The sequence below is a fragment of the Hippopotamus amphibius genome, chromosome 14, assembly GCF_030028045.1.
Source record: "Hippopotamus amphibius kiboko isolate mHipAmp2 chromosome 14, mHipAmp2.hap2, whole genome shotgun sequence".
NCBI lineage: Eukaryota > Metazoa > Chordata > Mammalia > Artiodactyla > Hippopotamidae > Hippopotamus > Hippopotamus amphibius.
Genome location: NC_080199.1, coordinates 53538207 through 53550781, shown reverse-complemented (window position 1 = coordinate 53550781; position 12575 = coordinate 53538207).

Here is a 12575-nt window from a genome sequence, read left to right as displayed (position 1 = left end):
AGCAGAAGGACAAATCTGATGGCAGAAATGTCAGCCATTAAGTTTTTAGAAATCCAAATGGAAAATAATCATTATCTAAATAAGGAGAGTGCATGTGGTAATGGAGAGCTGTGAATAGATTTGAGAGATATTTATGAAATAGAAACTTTACAATTTGATAACTGTTAGGATGTTGAGAGTAAAGGACAGAATGAAATCAAGGATGATCACTTAACTGTTTGAACGACTATGTGCAGTGACATTTATTCACAGCAAAGGGGATGAGTGAGCAGGCATACGAGGAAAAGCTAATTTTAGGTTTGGACGTACTAAGTCGAGGGGTCCGTGGGACATACAAGTGGACATGTCCAACAGTTGGATACGTGGGTCTGAGGCTCAAAGGGAGGTATTGGTGAAATAGAGTTGGAGGGGGAAATTGATCAGAGAAACAATTAGAAGATTAATACAGGTAGCTAAAATAATTAATGAAAAGCATAGTAGTGATGAGGATTTAGATGAGAGGAGGCATTTAAGATGTGTTAATGAAGTGAAATTCCTGGGACATATTGGAGAGAGAAATATTTCTAAAGGGAGGAGTGGAAACACTATTGTTTATCTTTGAAGAGATTTGAGCATATACGTATGTTCAGAGAAAAGGACCAGTAAAGACCAACAGATTAAAAACAAAGCTGAATATGATCCACAAGAATTAAGGGAATTAGATCCAGAAAACAGGTTTGTTGTAAGGAATAATTATGAACCAATGAGGCATCCCTGATACCAAAATGATTCTTAAGGCATAGTCTGGATTTGCTAACTGGGAGTATATAAATAAAAGATGGCAGGCACCCTCAGGAAGATTATATCTTCATGTGCAAAATCAAAAGCCGTCCAATTTTTCACTTAATAGTGGAGGTGAAGGGTGAAATTGGACTGTGAGGGTTGGAAAAAATTTGCAACAGGGAAAAATGCTTAAACTATAGAAATACCCGTATAAATCTTTCTAATAGCTTTTCTAACAGCTAGACTGGAGGTGTTTTATCACACATTCCTGGGCAACTAGCAGGTTTTACACCAACAATAGCACTGGATTGGCCTTGGTACACAGAACTTCATCCAGGAACTTTACAGAGATCACCAGGGGCGTGGAAGTGGGGCACATGTGCCAGTCTTCAAATGTCTCCTGTGAAGAGAGAGAAGGAAAATATTTAGGTGAAAATTAGGATACACTTGAAGGTGTAGGATTTAAGAGTGAGAGAGACAGGATCCGATGGTGTCTAACTTCTGTGTAAGGTAAGAGCTAAGGTTAATTGCTGAGAATAAGGGAGGCAGGGAGTGGTGACAGGACTTAAAGAGGTTGGTGAATACTTAAAATAGCACATATGGGACAAAAAAGGTTGACATAGTGAATATTGCAGAGCAATTTTGAAGATGTCACAATAATTCCCTACTATGTTTTATCAAAACTGTAGTAACACAGGGAACTATACTCAATATTTTGCAATAACCTTTAAAAGAAAAGAATCTGAAAAAAATACATATGTATATATGTATAACTGAATCACTTTGCTCAACACCTGAAACTAACACAACATTTTAAATCAACTATACTTCAATTTAAAAAAATAAGTGAAAAAAATTCTTAGAAGAAAAAAAGTTGCTGTTTGCTAATACAGTATTGGTCAAGGCCATTGGACATTCACATAGTCATTCAGAAATAATATCCCAGGAAATAAGTTGAAAAATGAAGTTTTTCTTTTTTGCTGTTTTTGGCTCTTTTCCTTTTTCATCTCTGCTTTTTAAAAATTTTCCTCTCCCTCTTTTTGTGCTGCACTTTATATTTTTTTCCTTTTTCTTCATTTTTATTTTCAGCAAGCAGGTACTTTTTCACCCCTTGTAGATCCTGCTCTTACTATATTTCAGATTTACAAATTTGCCATTTAAAAAGTCAAATAATACTTCCAGTCCTGTAAGGGAAAGCAATTATCTTCTAGCCTCACCATCCCTACCCCTAGTCCCTTGAAAATCAAACACTTCACCTCTTTGAATCATTTCTTTTGGTATTAATCTATTTAAAGTTTAGACGTTAACTTTTTCTTGTAATATTGTAGTTCAGGATTTAAGTCTCTTGTGCCTCCCATCACAAGCATATCCTCACATTCCATCCTCCTGACATAAAAACATAAGTCTATGACAATATTCCTTACATTAGTTTTTCTTCAGGATTTATAATATGTGGACTGTTAACTATTTTTCAGAGTATAAACTTTTTTTTCTCGTCCAACTTTTTTATCTTCAATAGCATTAATAATTGCCTAACTACTTCCTTGGCTGAGTTTTTTTACACACGCTTGCACTAACTTGGCACCAAATTTCTGGTAGAAGCGTACATCTCCTCTCAATATGGTGAGACTCATCTAGGAACTTACTAGTTCTATTTGCATACTTTCACCCTTCTCTAACTTTCCAACTTTCTCTCTCAATGTATTTTGATGCTTGCAAACTCTGACAGCTCTCATTTGGGATTTCTTTCCTAGTCAGCTCAGGGATTCTGTGTCTTTCCTATTCCGTATTCTCTTTTGGATGCTCTCTCTTAAGTCTTCTTTTGGAATATAAGCTATAGTTTTGTGTCAAAGCAAAAATTTCACTGTGCAAATTTAAACAGGCAAGAAGACTTATTTCAAGGCTACTCTAACAGGAGAGTGAAACTAGAACTCTGAGTTCATTGCTGCTGAAACAGAGGACTGGCAAGTTTTTAAGAGGTGAGGTGGAGGAATCACAGGCCATCTGTGCTTGCTATTGGTTTTATCCAAAGTAAAATAAAGTCTTTAAAACAGGAGGTAGTTTTACAGCTTGGGGGAAGGTGCCTGCCTAAGTTAGGCTCCTGTACTGCCAGGGAAATGGGAGATAGGACCATGATCTTCCTTGGTGATAACATTACAAAGGGAAGGCTCCCAGGTTCCAAAGAAAGATATGCCTGGGTTGTAAAACTGCCTAGTCTTTTAAAAAGATTTACATCTCAAAGGAGCAGAGAAATAATTTGTAACTCTAAGTTTTCTAAAGGAAATGCTTTAAGAAAAGGAAGTCAGGGAACTAGAGTTAGGAAGGAGCTTGTCTAAATTTTAGTGTTGCCAAGGGGAATGTTAAGGTCTTCTAGGTCACTAAATCTTTAGTGTTGCCTTAGGAAAGTACTTGGCTGGTCTTTTGAAATATTTTTGAAACTTTTTTGAAACATTATGTTTCTTACATTTGAGTGGCTGTTCATTTTGATGAAGAGTTCTAGATTGACAGTCATTTTTCCTCATAGTTTAAAAGACATTGCTGAAATGCCTTCCAGTTGCAATGCAGATACTATTAAAAAATTGGATGCTATGCTTATTTTGGATTCTTAATATATGCACACTTTTTTTTTTCTGTAAGATAGTAGTCTTATTTTTCCTCCTATAATTCTGAAATTCTATTAAAATATGTTTTTTGTATGGGGTCTCATTTATTATGCTAGGTATTCAGTGTAGCTTATTTCAGTGAAAAATTATATCCTTTAGTTTAAGAAAATGTTCTTATATTATTTCTTAGAAGATTTGCCCTCTATATTTTCTCCTGTTTACTTCTGTATTAATTGAATGTTGAAACAGGTAAATTAATTATTTTAAAACCTTTTTTTGTTTCTACATTTCCATGTTGCTTTTGCTTCAGTTTTTCTTTCTGAAGTCCATCCCCGATTTCAGCTTCCATTCTCCTCTATTTTTGTGGTAGTGATGGTGGTGGATGCGGTCATTGTTTTTTAGGTTTTGCCCTTCTTATAATTTCCAGGAGCTTTTTCTTATTTTCTGGATTTTCTTTTCCTGTAGTACCTTTTTTTTTTTTTTTTTTTTTTTTGGTAATATTTACAGCTCTCTGAAGATTAATGGATATTTTGAAGTTTCCCATCACTCCCTATATAGTCCCTGTTTCCTCCAAATTGCTCTTTGTTCCTTTTATGTATTTTGTTGCATGCTTGTTGCTTTTTGTTTGTTTGTTTTATTTGTCTCTTTCATAGTAATGGATTTCCTCAAATGTCTGCTGATTATTATTTGCCATTTATATTTATGTTGTGAGGCACTGAAAAGGTGATTGTAAGCTCTTTGTGTATGAACATGGTTTATTTCTACCAGGCCTTACTATACAGTGATAACCCAAAGACTTAGCAGACCTGTAGGAACTTCCTCTAAATGCAGATATCTATAGATCTTTGCTCTTGGACACTCTAATACTCTTGGTTGGGAGGCTGGCTATATAAACATAGCGACCTTTACTTCAGCTTGTTGTTTTCAGTACTTAGCCTCACCTCTATACTCAACTTTTCTCAAAATCCCATGTGCAGAATCTCTTCAGTTAACTCTCTTTGGATGGATAGCCTCCTGTTTTCTCTCATCTTTAGTAGATACAGTTAGGCTTGACTAATTCTTCTGAAGACTTTCATTCAAAGCTAGCTGTTGCCCAAACTCCCGAGCCTTTCCCAGCCCAGTTTCTAGCTGAATCTCCTCTGGGATCCTGGAGATATCATCTTTTTTTTTTTCCCTGGCAAGTCAGGTATCACTTGTCTGTCAGCTTGCCATCTTCCAAATTTGGTTGACATCTGTTTTTTAGATTTTTCTCCTATATATTTTGTGTTGGTTGATATGTATGTTTTAAAATTCTTAACAGTTTTTTGTACACAAACACGTGTATTCAATCTGTGATGTTTCAGTTCAAAGTGACATTCATTTCATAACACATTCGAAAAACATTCCCCATTTGTATTTTCAGATTATAATAGGTTGTGAATTGAGATATCTGCCATATAGCCTTTATTTAGATTATGTTGATGTCAGGTTATTTGACTCAGATTAGAAGGATGTAATTGTAGGATTTTTTAAAAGTTAAGGTAATGAAGAAATTGGAAATTTCTGTTGTGTGTGTGTGGTGCTGTTGGGGGAGGTGGGATTTGAAATAAGAGAAATAATCAATGAAAAAGGATATGAGAGACTGAAACCAGAAAATAAGCATATGTGGCATTTCTAATTGCCTGAGAGAGAAAACATGAAAAAATTTCTTCTTTACAGCGATAAATATAAATATGGTAGTTAATTGCAAAAGAAAACTTTGCAGATTTCCAAAAGTTTTGTAGTATAGATAACTATATCTATGCCTCTATCTCTCTCTCTATACAAAGTATATAACTAAGTATAAAGATACATATACATATATATTTATATTTATATAACATTTTTAAAGGAATGGCATATACTACACAAAATCCTGCAATTATAGCTCACATATATCCTAAACAACTATATGTAACATGAAGCCCCAGTATTATTGAACTTGAACTAGAATATTAAAAGGCATGGAAGAAATTTAAAAAACAATCAAGCATTTAGCAAGAAAAGACTTATTTTGCATTCTTAACAAATAAAATAATGAAAGATAATTCACTAGCAGAAAGAATCTGTAATTTGGGGTGTGCTTGCTTTTCAAACTAACTTTTCTACCTTAGAAGTTTTTTTCTGTCATGAAAAATACAGTACTGTGCTACAATTTGCACTGTTTCATAAAATATTTGCTAAATTTTATTTAGTAAAGAAGCAAAAATATTTTAAAATTTTATGTGACTATACATGTCTATATACATGTATATTCTTCATGAATTATTGGGAATATATATGATTTAATTATTGAATTAATTAGGTTTCATAATCAATACTTTCTTATGCATGCAATTTTTTAAGGCCAGGTATTTGGGAAATGAATTCAGTGCATCATATTTTCACATTAACACATAGCATTACAGTAAAACCAGAAATCATCCACCATGTTCTGTAACTGGTTGATATTATATTTGAATCTTTGTTTTCTGTCTCCCTTATCAGCATATCATTCCACATACTTTCTCCAAAATGGAAATTTGGGTTGTCATTTGCTTTTCTTTTTAGCCTTCATGGCATTATAGCATCTCTAATTGCAAATTATAGTGAATTAACCAAACCTAGGCTATAAATGAAGAAAATGCTGAAATTAGAGGTCTAAATTAAGTAGAAAATAGATCATCAGTTCTTAAAGATGAGTTTTTCAAAAATAAATATAATAGTTATACTGTATTGGTAGGAGAAACTTAAATTGTTGGGTTGTTATGGTTGAAATAGCTGGAATTCTAGTGAGTAGAAACAAATGTAAACCTATCATGAGAAAAAAAGTTGCTACTTGAAAGTCAATAACAACTCTCTTTGCAGATCTATTAGCATATTATTAACCAGACTAAAAGTCATATTAAGACAATAGAACTATATTCAATATCCTATGATAAACCATAATGGAAAAGAATGTTTAAGAAAAGAATGTATACACATGTATAACTGAATCACTTTGCGGCACAGCAGAAATTAACACAATATTGTTAATCAACTACTCAATAAAAAACTATTGATAAAAAAAGATGAGAAAGCTGATTTAATGGTTATTGCAATGTAAGCAGTGCCACCAATTTGCATTGTTTACATTCACCTCATTTTCAGGTACTTCATATTAGTCCACCGTTTTGAATGTAGAAATTCAACATGAAGACAAAATTTGGTTTCTACAGATAAAATATCAGGAAATAAAGTTTGAAATTCCTTCCTGTCTTCTCCTCTGGTGCTCAGTCTGCTCTTGTGTACAAGATGACGTCCGGCCTTCTGGGTTTCACTTTTGACTCTGAAAGAGGAGTTCGGGGAGGATGCTTATTTACTCCATACAGCCCGCCTGGTGAAAGCTGACTGCACAAGATCATTTTCTCCACAGCTGGGGAGGGGGAAACCTTGCTTGTCACAGGCTATTGAAAATCATCAGCTTTCATCAGTGGATTCTGACAATGAGGAAGGAATGATTCACCTGAAGGAAGCAGAGGGCATAGCATTTCAAAAGTGATCTCTGAAGACTGATTATTTCTTGTCCTTGACACCCTGCCAAGGGCTAGATACATCGAACATTTGGGATGTAATGGAACCTACAAATCACTGGTTGCCTAGAGTCTCCCTGGGCCTACGAGAGGATAGCATGCTTGACTTTAGTTCAGTTTTTATTACATGTTGTAAACTTTTGACAGATCTGATATGCCTTGTCATTGATGTGTCAAGATTGGACTCTGACAGGGTGTCTGACCTGATTGAAATCAAGAATGCTCTGTTGGATCTTGTAGAAAATAATGGGAAAGCTTCTGTTGTAGGGCCCTGGGCAATGGAATACATTGCATAATTATGCCATTGAAACCACACAGAGTTATTTTTAAGAGCATTTTAGTTAGAGTTAAGGGGCATTCTCTGGCCTGCAAAATTTAGATTTTCATCACATATTATAAAAATTCAAAAGACATAAAGGCAAAATGTATGTATTTTGCTAAGGGCTAACTTTGCTGGTGGAAATTTGTCCATCCAATACCTGATGCTAAGTGGTGTTTTGTTGTTTTACTGCAGTTGATGTAAATGATTTCTTTGGTACACAAGAGAAATCACAAAAGACTTGCTATCAACTGAGAGATAAACTCTGCTTTTGTTATTCCAGTATTCAAAGTGCTCACTTGATAATATTTGCAAATCTTTTATGACTGTCTCATGAAATGCACTTTCGAACAAGACCATCTCACTCATAAGAACACTATCAATGATAACAGTGGTTTATCCTGTGGAGAAAGGATTGTGGATCAAAGTGTTTTTTTCTTCTTCAAAGATATTTGCTACTCATAAGAGCTAGCAAGCAGGAAGATAAGGGTATTATTTTAGCCACAGTAAATCCTAATCAAAGTAGCAGAGTACTCGTGTGAAGGAGTAGCTCCAAAGCATGCTTCAGGTTGATTTTGTAATTTTTCAATAGGAAAGTGCCCACTTGTAGATTAAAAGATACAGTCTGTCACTGCCTGGCAAAGTTGATATTTTGAAGAAGTTAAGTAAACAATCACCTTCCATTAGTTTAGGAATATTTGCTGAAGCAAATAAACAACTTCCATGCAAAGAGTCCTTTAAATGTAGGAAGAAAAAACTATGGGAGATAAAATAACTTTCTTCAAAAGTTGTTCCTTTCCTCATGTTTTTCTGCCCTATGTGTGAAGTGTTAAATTAAAAAACAGAGCCTGACAATAGTTAAAGTGGTAAAAACAGATTTTTTTCAGGAACTATTGTGACAGAGGAATAGAGACCTCAGTATCAAACTTAATACGAGGACAAGTGGGGATTTATAGTCAGGGAGCAGGAAAGGTTGGTTAATGGATGGAAAATTACTAAGGAGCCATCAAGGGCAGGGGGATTCTTGAAAAATTGACTTAAAAGGATTCTTTTTTTGTTTGCATTGTTTTGTTTTGTTTTGTTACATCTTTATTGGAGTATATTTGCTTTACACTCGTGATAGTTTCTGTTGTACAACATAATGGATCAACTATGTTTATACATATATCCCCATATCCCCTCCCTCTTGAGCCTCCCTCCAGCCCTCCCCATCCCACCCCTCTAGTTCATGACAAAGCACCAAGCTGATCTCCCTGTGTGATACAGCAGCTTCCCACTAGCTATTTTACATTTGGTAGTGTATATATGTCAATGCTACTCTCTCACTACATCCAATTCTCCCCTTCCACCCCTATGTCCTCAAGTCAGTTCTCTACATCTGCATCTTTATTCCTGCCCTGTTGCTAGATTCATCAGTACAATTTTTTTAGATTCCATATATACATATATATGTGTGTGGTATTTGTTTTTCTCTTTCCGACTTACCTCTCTTTGTATAAGAGACTCTAGGTCCATCCACCTCATTACAAATAACTCAGCTTCCTTTTTATGGCTGAGTAATATTCCATTGTATGTATGTGCCACATCTTCTTTATCTATTCATCTGTTGATGGGCATTTAGGTGGCTTCCATGTCCTGGCTATTGTAAATAGGGCTGCAGTGAACATTATGGTACATGTTTCTTTTTGAGTTATGATTTTCTCAGGATATATGCCCAGTAGTGGCATTTCTGGGTCATATGGTAGTTCTACCTTTAGTTTTTGAAGGAATCTCCATACTGTTTTCCATAGTGGCTGTACCAACTTACATTCCCACCAATAATGAGAGGGTACCCTTTTCTCCACACCCTCTGTAGCATTTCTTGTTTCTAGATTTTTTTAATGATGGCCATTCTGACTGATGTGAGAATTATTATGGTTTTGATTTATATTTCCTTAATAGTTAGGGATGTGGAGCATTTTTTTCATGTGTCTCTTGGCCATGTGTAAGTCTTCTTTGGAGAAATGTCTATTTAAGTCTTCCACGCATTTTTTGATTGGGTTGTTTGTTTATTTGATATTGAGCTGCATGACCTGCTTGTAAATTGTGGAGATTAATCCTTTGGCAGTTATTCTGTTTTTCTGAGGGTTGTCTTTTCATCTTGTTTATGGTTTCCTTTGCTGTGTAAAAGCTTTTGTTTTATTAGGTCCCATTTGTTTATTTTTGATTTTATTTCCATTATTCTAGGAGGTGTGTCAAAAAAGATCTTGATGTGATTTATGTCATAGAGTGTTCTGCCTAACTTTTCCTCTGAGAATTTTATAGTGTCTGACCTTACATTTAGCTCTTTAATCCATTTTGAGTTTATTTTTTGTGTATGATGTTAGGAAGTGTTCTAATTTCATTCTTTTACATGTAGTTGTCCAGTTTCCACAGCAAGACTTATTGAAGATGCAGTCTGTTCTCCATTGTATATTCTTGCCTTCTTTGTCAAAGATAAGGTGACCATGTGTGCCTGGGTTTACCTCTGGGTTTTCTATCATGTTCCATTGATCTATATTTCTGTTTTTGTGCCAGTACCATACTGTCTTGATTATTGTAGCCTTGTAGTATAGTCTGAAGTCAGGTAGCCTGATTCCTCCAGCTCCATTTTTCTTTCTCAAGATTTCCTTGGCTATTTGGGGATTTTTATGTTTCCATACAAATTGTAAAAATTTTTGTTCTAGATCTGTGAAAAATGCCATAAGTAATTTGACAGGGATTGCATTGAATCTGTAGATTGCTTTGGGTAGTATAGTCATTTTCACAATGTTGATTCTTCCAAGACAAGAACATAGTATATCTCTCCATATGTTTGTATCACCTTTGATTTCTTTCTTCAGTGTCTTATAGTTTTCTGCATACAGGTCTTTTGGCTCCTTAGATAGGCTAATTCCTAGGTATTTTATTCTTTTTGTTGCAGTGGTAAATAGGAGTATTTCCTTAATTTCTCTTTCTGATTTTTCATTGTTAGTGTATAGGAATGCAAGATATTTCTGTGTGTTAATTTTGTATCCTTCAAGTTTATCAAATTCATTGATTAGCTCTAGTAGTTTTCTGGTGGCATCTTTAGGATTTGCTATGTATAGTATTATGTCATCTGCAAACAGTGAAATCTTTACTCCTTCTTTTCCAATTTATATTCTTTTTATTTATTTTTCTTCTTTGATTGCTGTAGGTAAAACTTCCAAAACTATGTTGAATAATAGCAGTGAGAGTAGGCACCCATATCTTCTTCCTTGTCTTAGAAGAAATGCTTTCAGTTTTTCTCCATTGAGAATGATGTTGGCTGTGGGTTTAGCATATATAACCTTTTTTATGTTGAGATAGGTTCCCTCTATGCCTACTTTCTGGAGATTTTTTTTTTTTTTTATCATAAATGGGTGTTGAATTTTTGTCAAAAGCTTTTTCTGCATCTATTGAGACTATCATATGATTTTTATCCTTCAATTTGTTGATATGGTGTATCACATTGATTGATTTGCATATATTGAAGAATCCTTGCATTCCTGGGATAAATCCCATTTGATCATGGTGTATGATCCTTTTAATGTGTTGTTGGATTCTGTTTGCTAATATTTTGTTGAGGATTTTTGCATCTATGCTCATCAGTGATATTGGCCTATAATTTTCTTTTTTTGTGACATCTGTGTCTGGTTTTGGTATTAGGGTGCTGGTGGCCTCATAGACTGACTTTTGAATGTTACTCCCTCTGCTAGATCTTACAAGAGTTTGAGATGGATAGGTGTTAGATCTTCTCTAAATGTTTGATAGAATTCGCCTGTGAAACCATCTGGCCCTGGGCTTTTGTTTGTTGGAAGATTTTTAATCACAATTTCAATTTCAGGGCTTGTGATTGGTCTGTTCATATTTTCTATTTCTTCCTGGTTCAGTTTTGGAAGGTTGTACTTTTCTAAGAGTTTGTCCATTTCTTCCAGGTTTTCCATTTTATTGGCATATAGTTGCTTGTAGTAGTTTCTCATGAGTCTTTGTATTTATGTGACATCAGTTATTACTTCTCCTTTTTCATTTCTGATTCTGTTGATTTGAGTCTTCTCCCTTTTTTTCCTGATGAGTCTGGTAAATGGTTTTTCAATATTGTTTAACTTCTCAAACAACCAGCCTTTAGTTTTATTGATCTTTGCTATTCTTTCCTTCATTTATTTTTCATTTGTTTTTAATCTGATCTTTAAGATTTCTTTCCTTCTCCTAATTTTTTGTTTTGTTTTGGCTTTTTTTTTTCTTTTTTGGTCTTCTTTCTCTAATTGCTTGAGCTGTAAATTAGATTGTTTATTTGAGATTTTTCTTGTTTCTTGAGGTAGGATTATAGAATTGTATTGTTATGAATTTCCCCTCTTAGAGTGGCTTTTACTGCATCCCTTAGGTTTTGGGTCATTGTGTTTTCATTGTCATTTGTTTCTAGGTATTTTTTTATTTCCTCTTTGATTTCTTCAGTGATCTCTTGGTTATTTACTAGAGTGTTGTTTAGCCTCCCTGTGTTTGTATTTTTACAGTTTTTTTTCCTATAATTGATATCTATAGTCTCATAGTGTTGTGGTAAAAAAAGATGCTTGATACAGTTTTAGTTTTCTTAAATTTATTGAGGCTTGATTTATGACCCAAGATGTGATCTATCCTGGAGAATGTTCTTTGTGCACTTGAGAAGAAAGTGTATTCTGTAATTTTTGGATGGAATGTCTATAAATATCAATTAAGTCCATCTGGTCTAATGTGTCCTTTAGAGCTGTGTTTCTTTATTTAATTTTTGTTTGGATAATATGTCCATTGGTATAAGTGGGGTGTTAAAGTTCCCTACTATTATTGTGTTACTGTCAATTTCCCCTTTTATGATTGATAGCATTTGCCTAATGTACTGAGGTGCTCCTATTTTGGGTGCATAAATATTTACAAATGCTGTATCTTCTTCTTGGATTGATCCCTTGATCATTATGTAGTGTCTTTTCTTGTCTCATGTAATAGTCTTTATTCTAAAGTCTATTTTTTCTGATATGAGTATCGCTACTCCAGCTTTCTTTTGGTTTCCATTTGCATGGAATGTCTGTTTTCATCCTCTTACTTTCAGTCTGTATGTATTCCTAGGTCTGAAGTGGGCCTCTTGTAGACAGCATATATATGTCTTGTATTGTATCCATTCAACCAGTCTGTGTCTTTTGTTTGGAGCATTTAATCCATTTACATTCAAGGTAATTATCAATATGTATGTTCCTATTACCATTTTCTTAATTGTTTTGGGTTTGATTTTGTAGGTCTTTTCCGTCTCTTGTGTTTCCTGCCTAGAGAAAT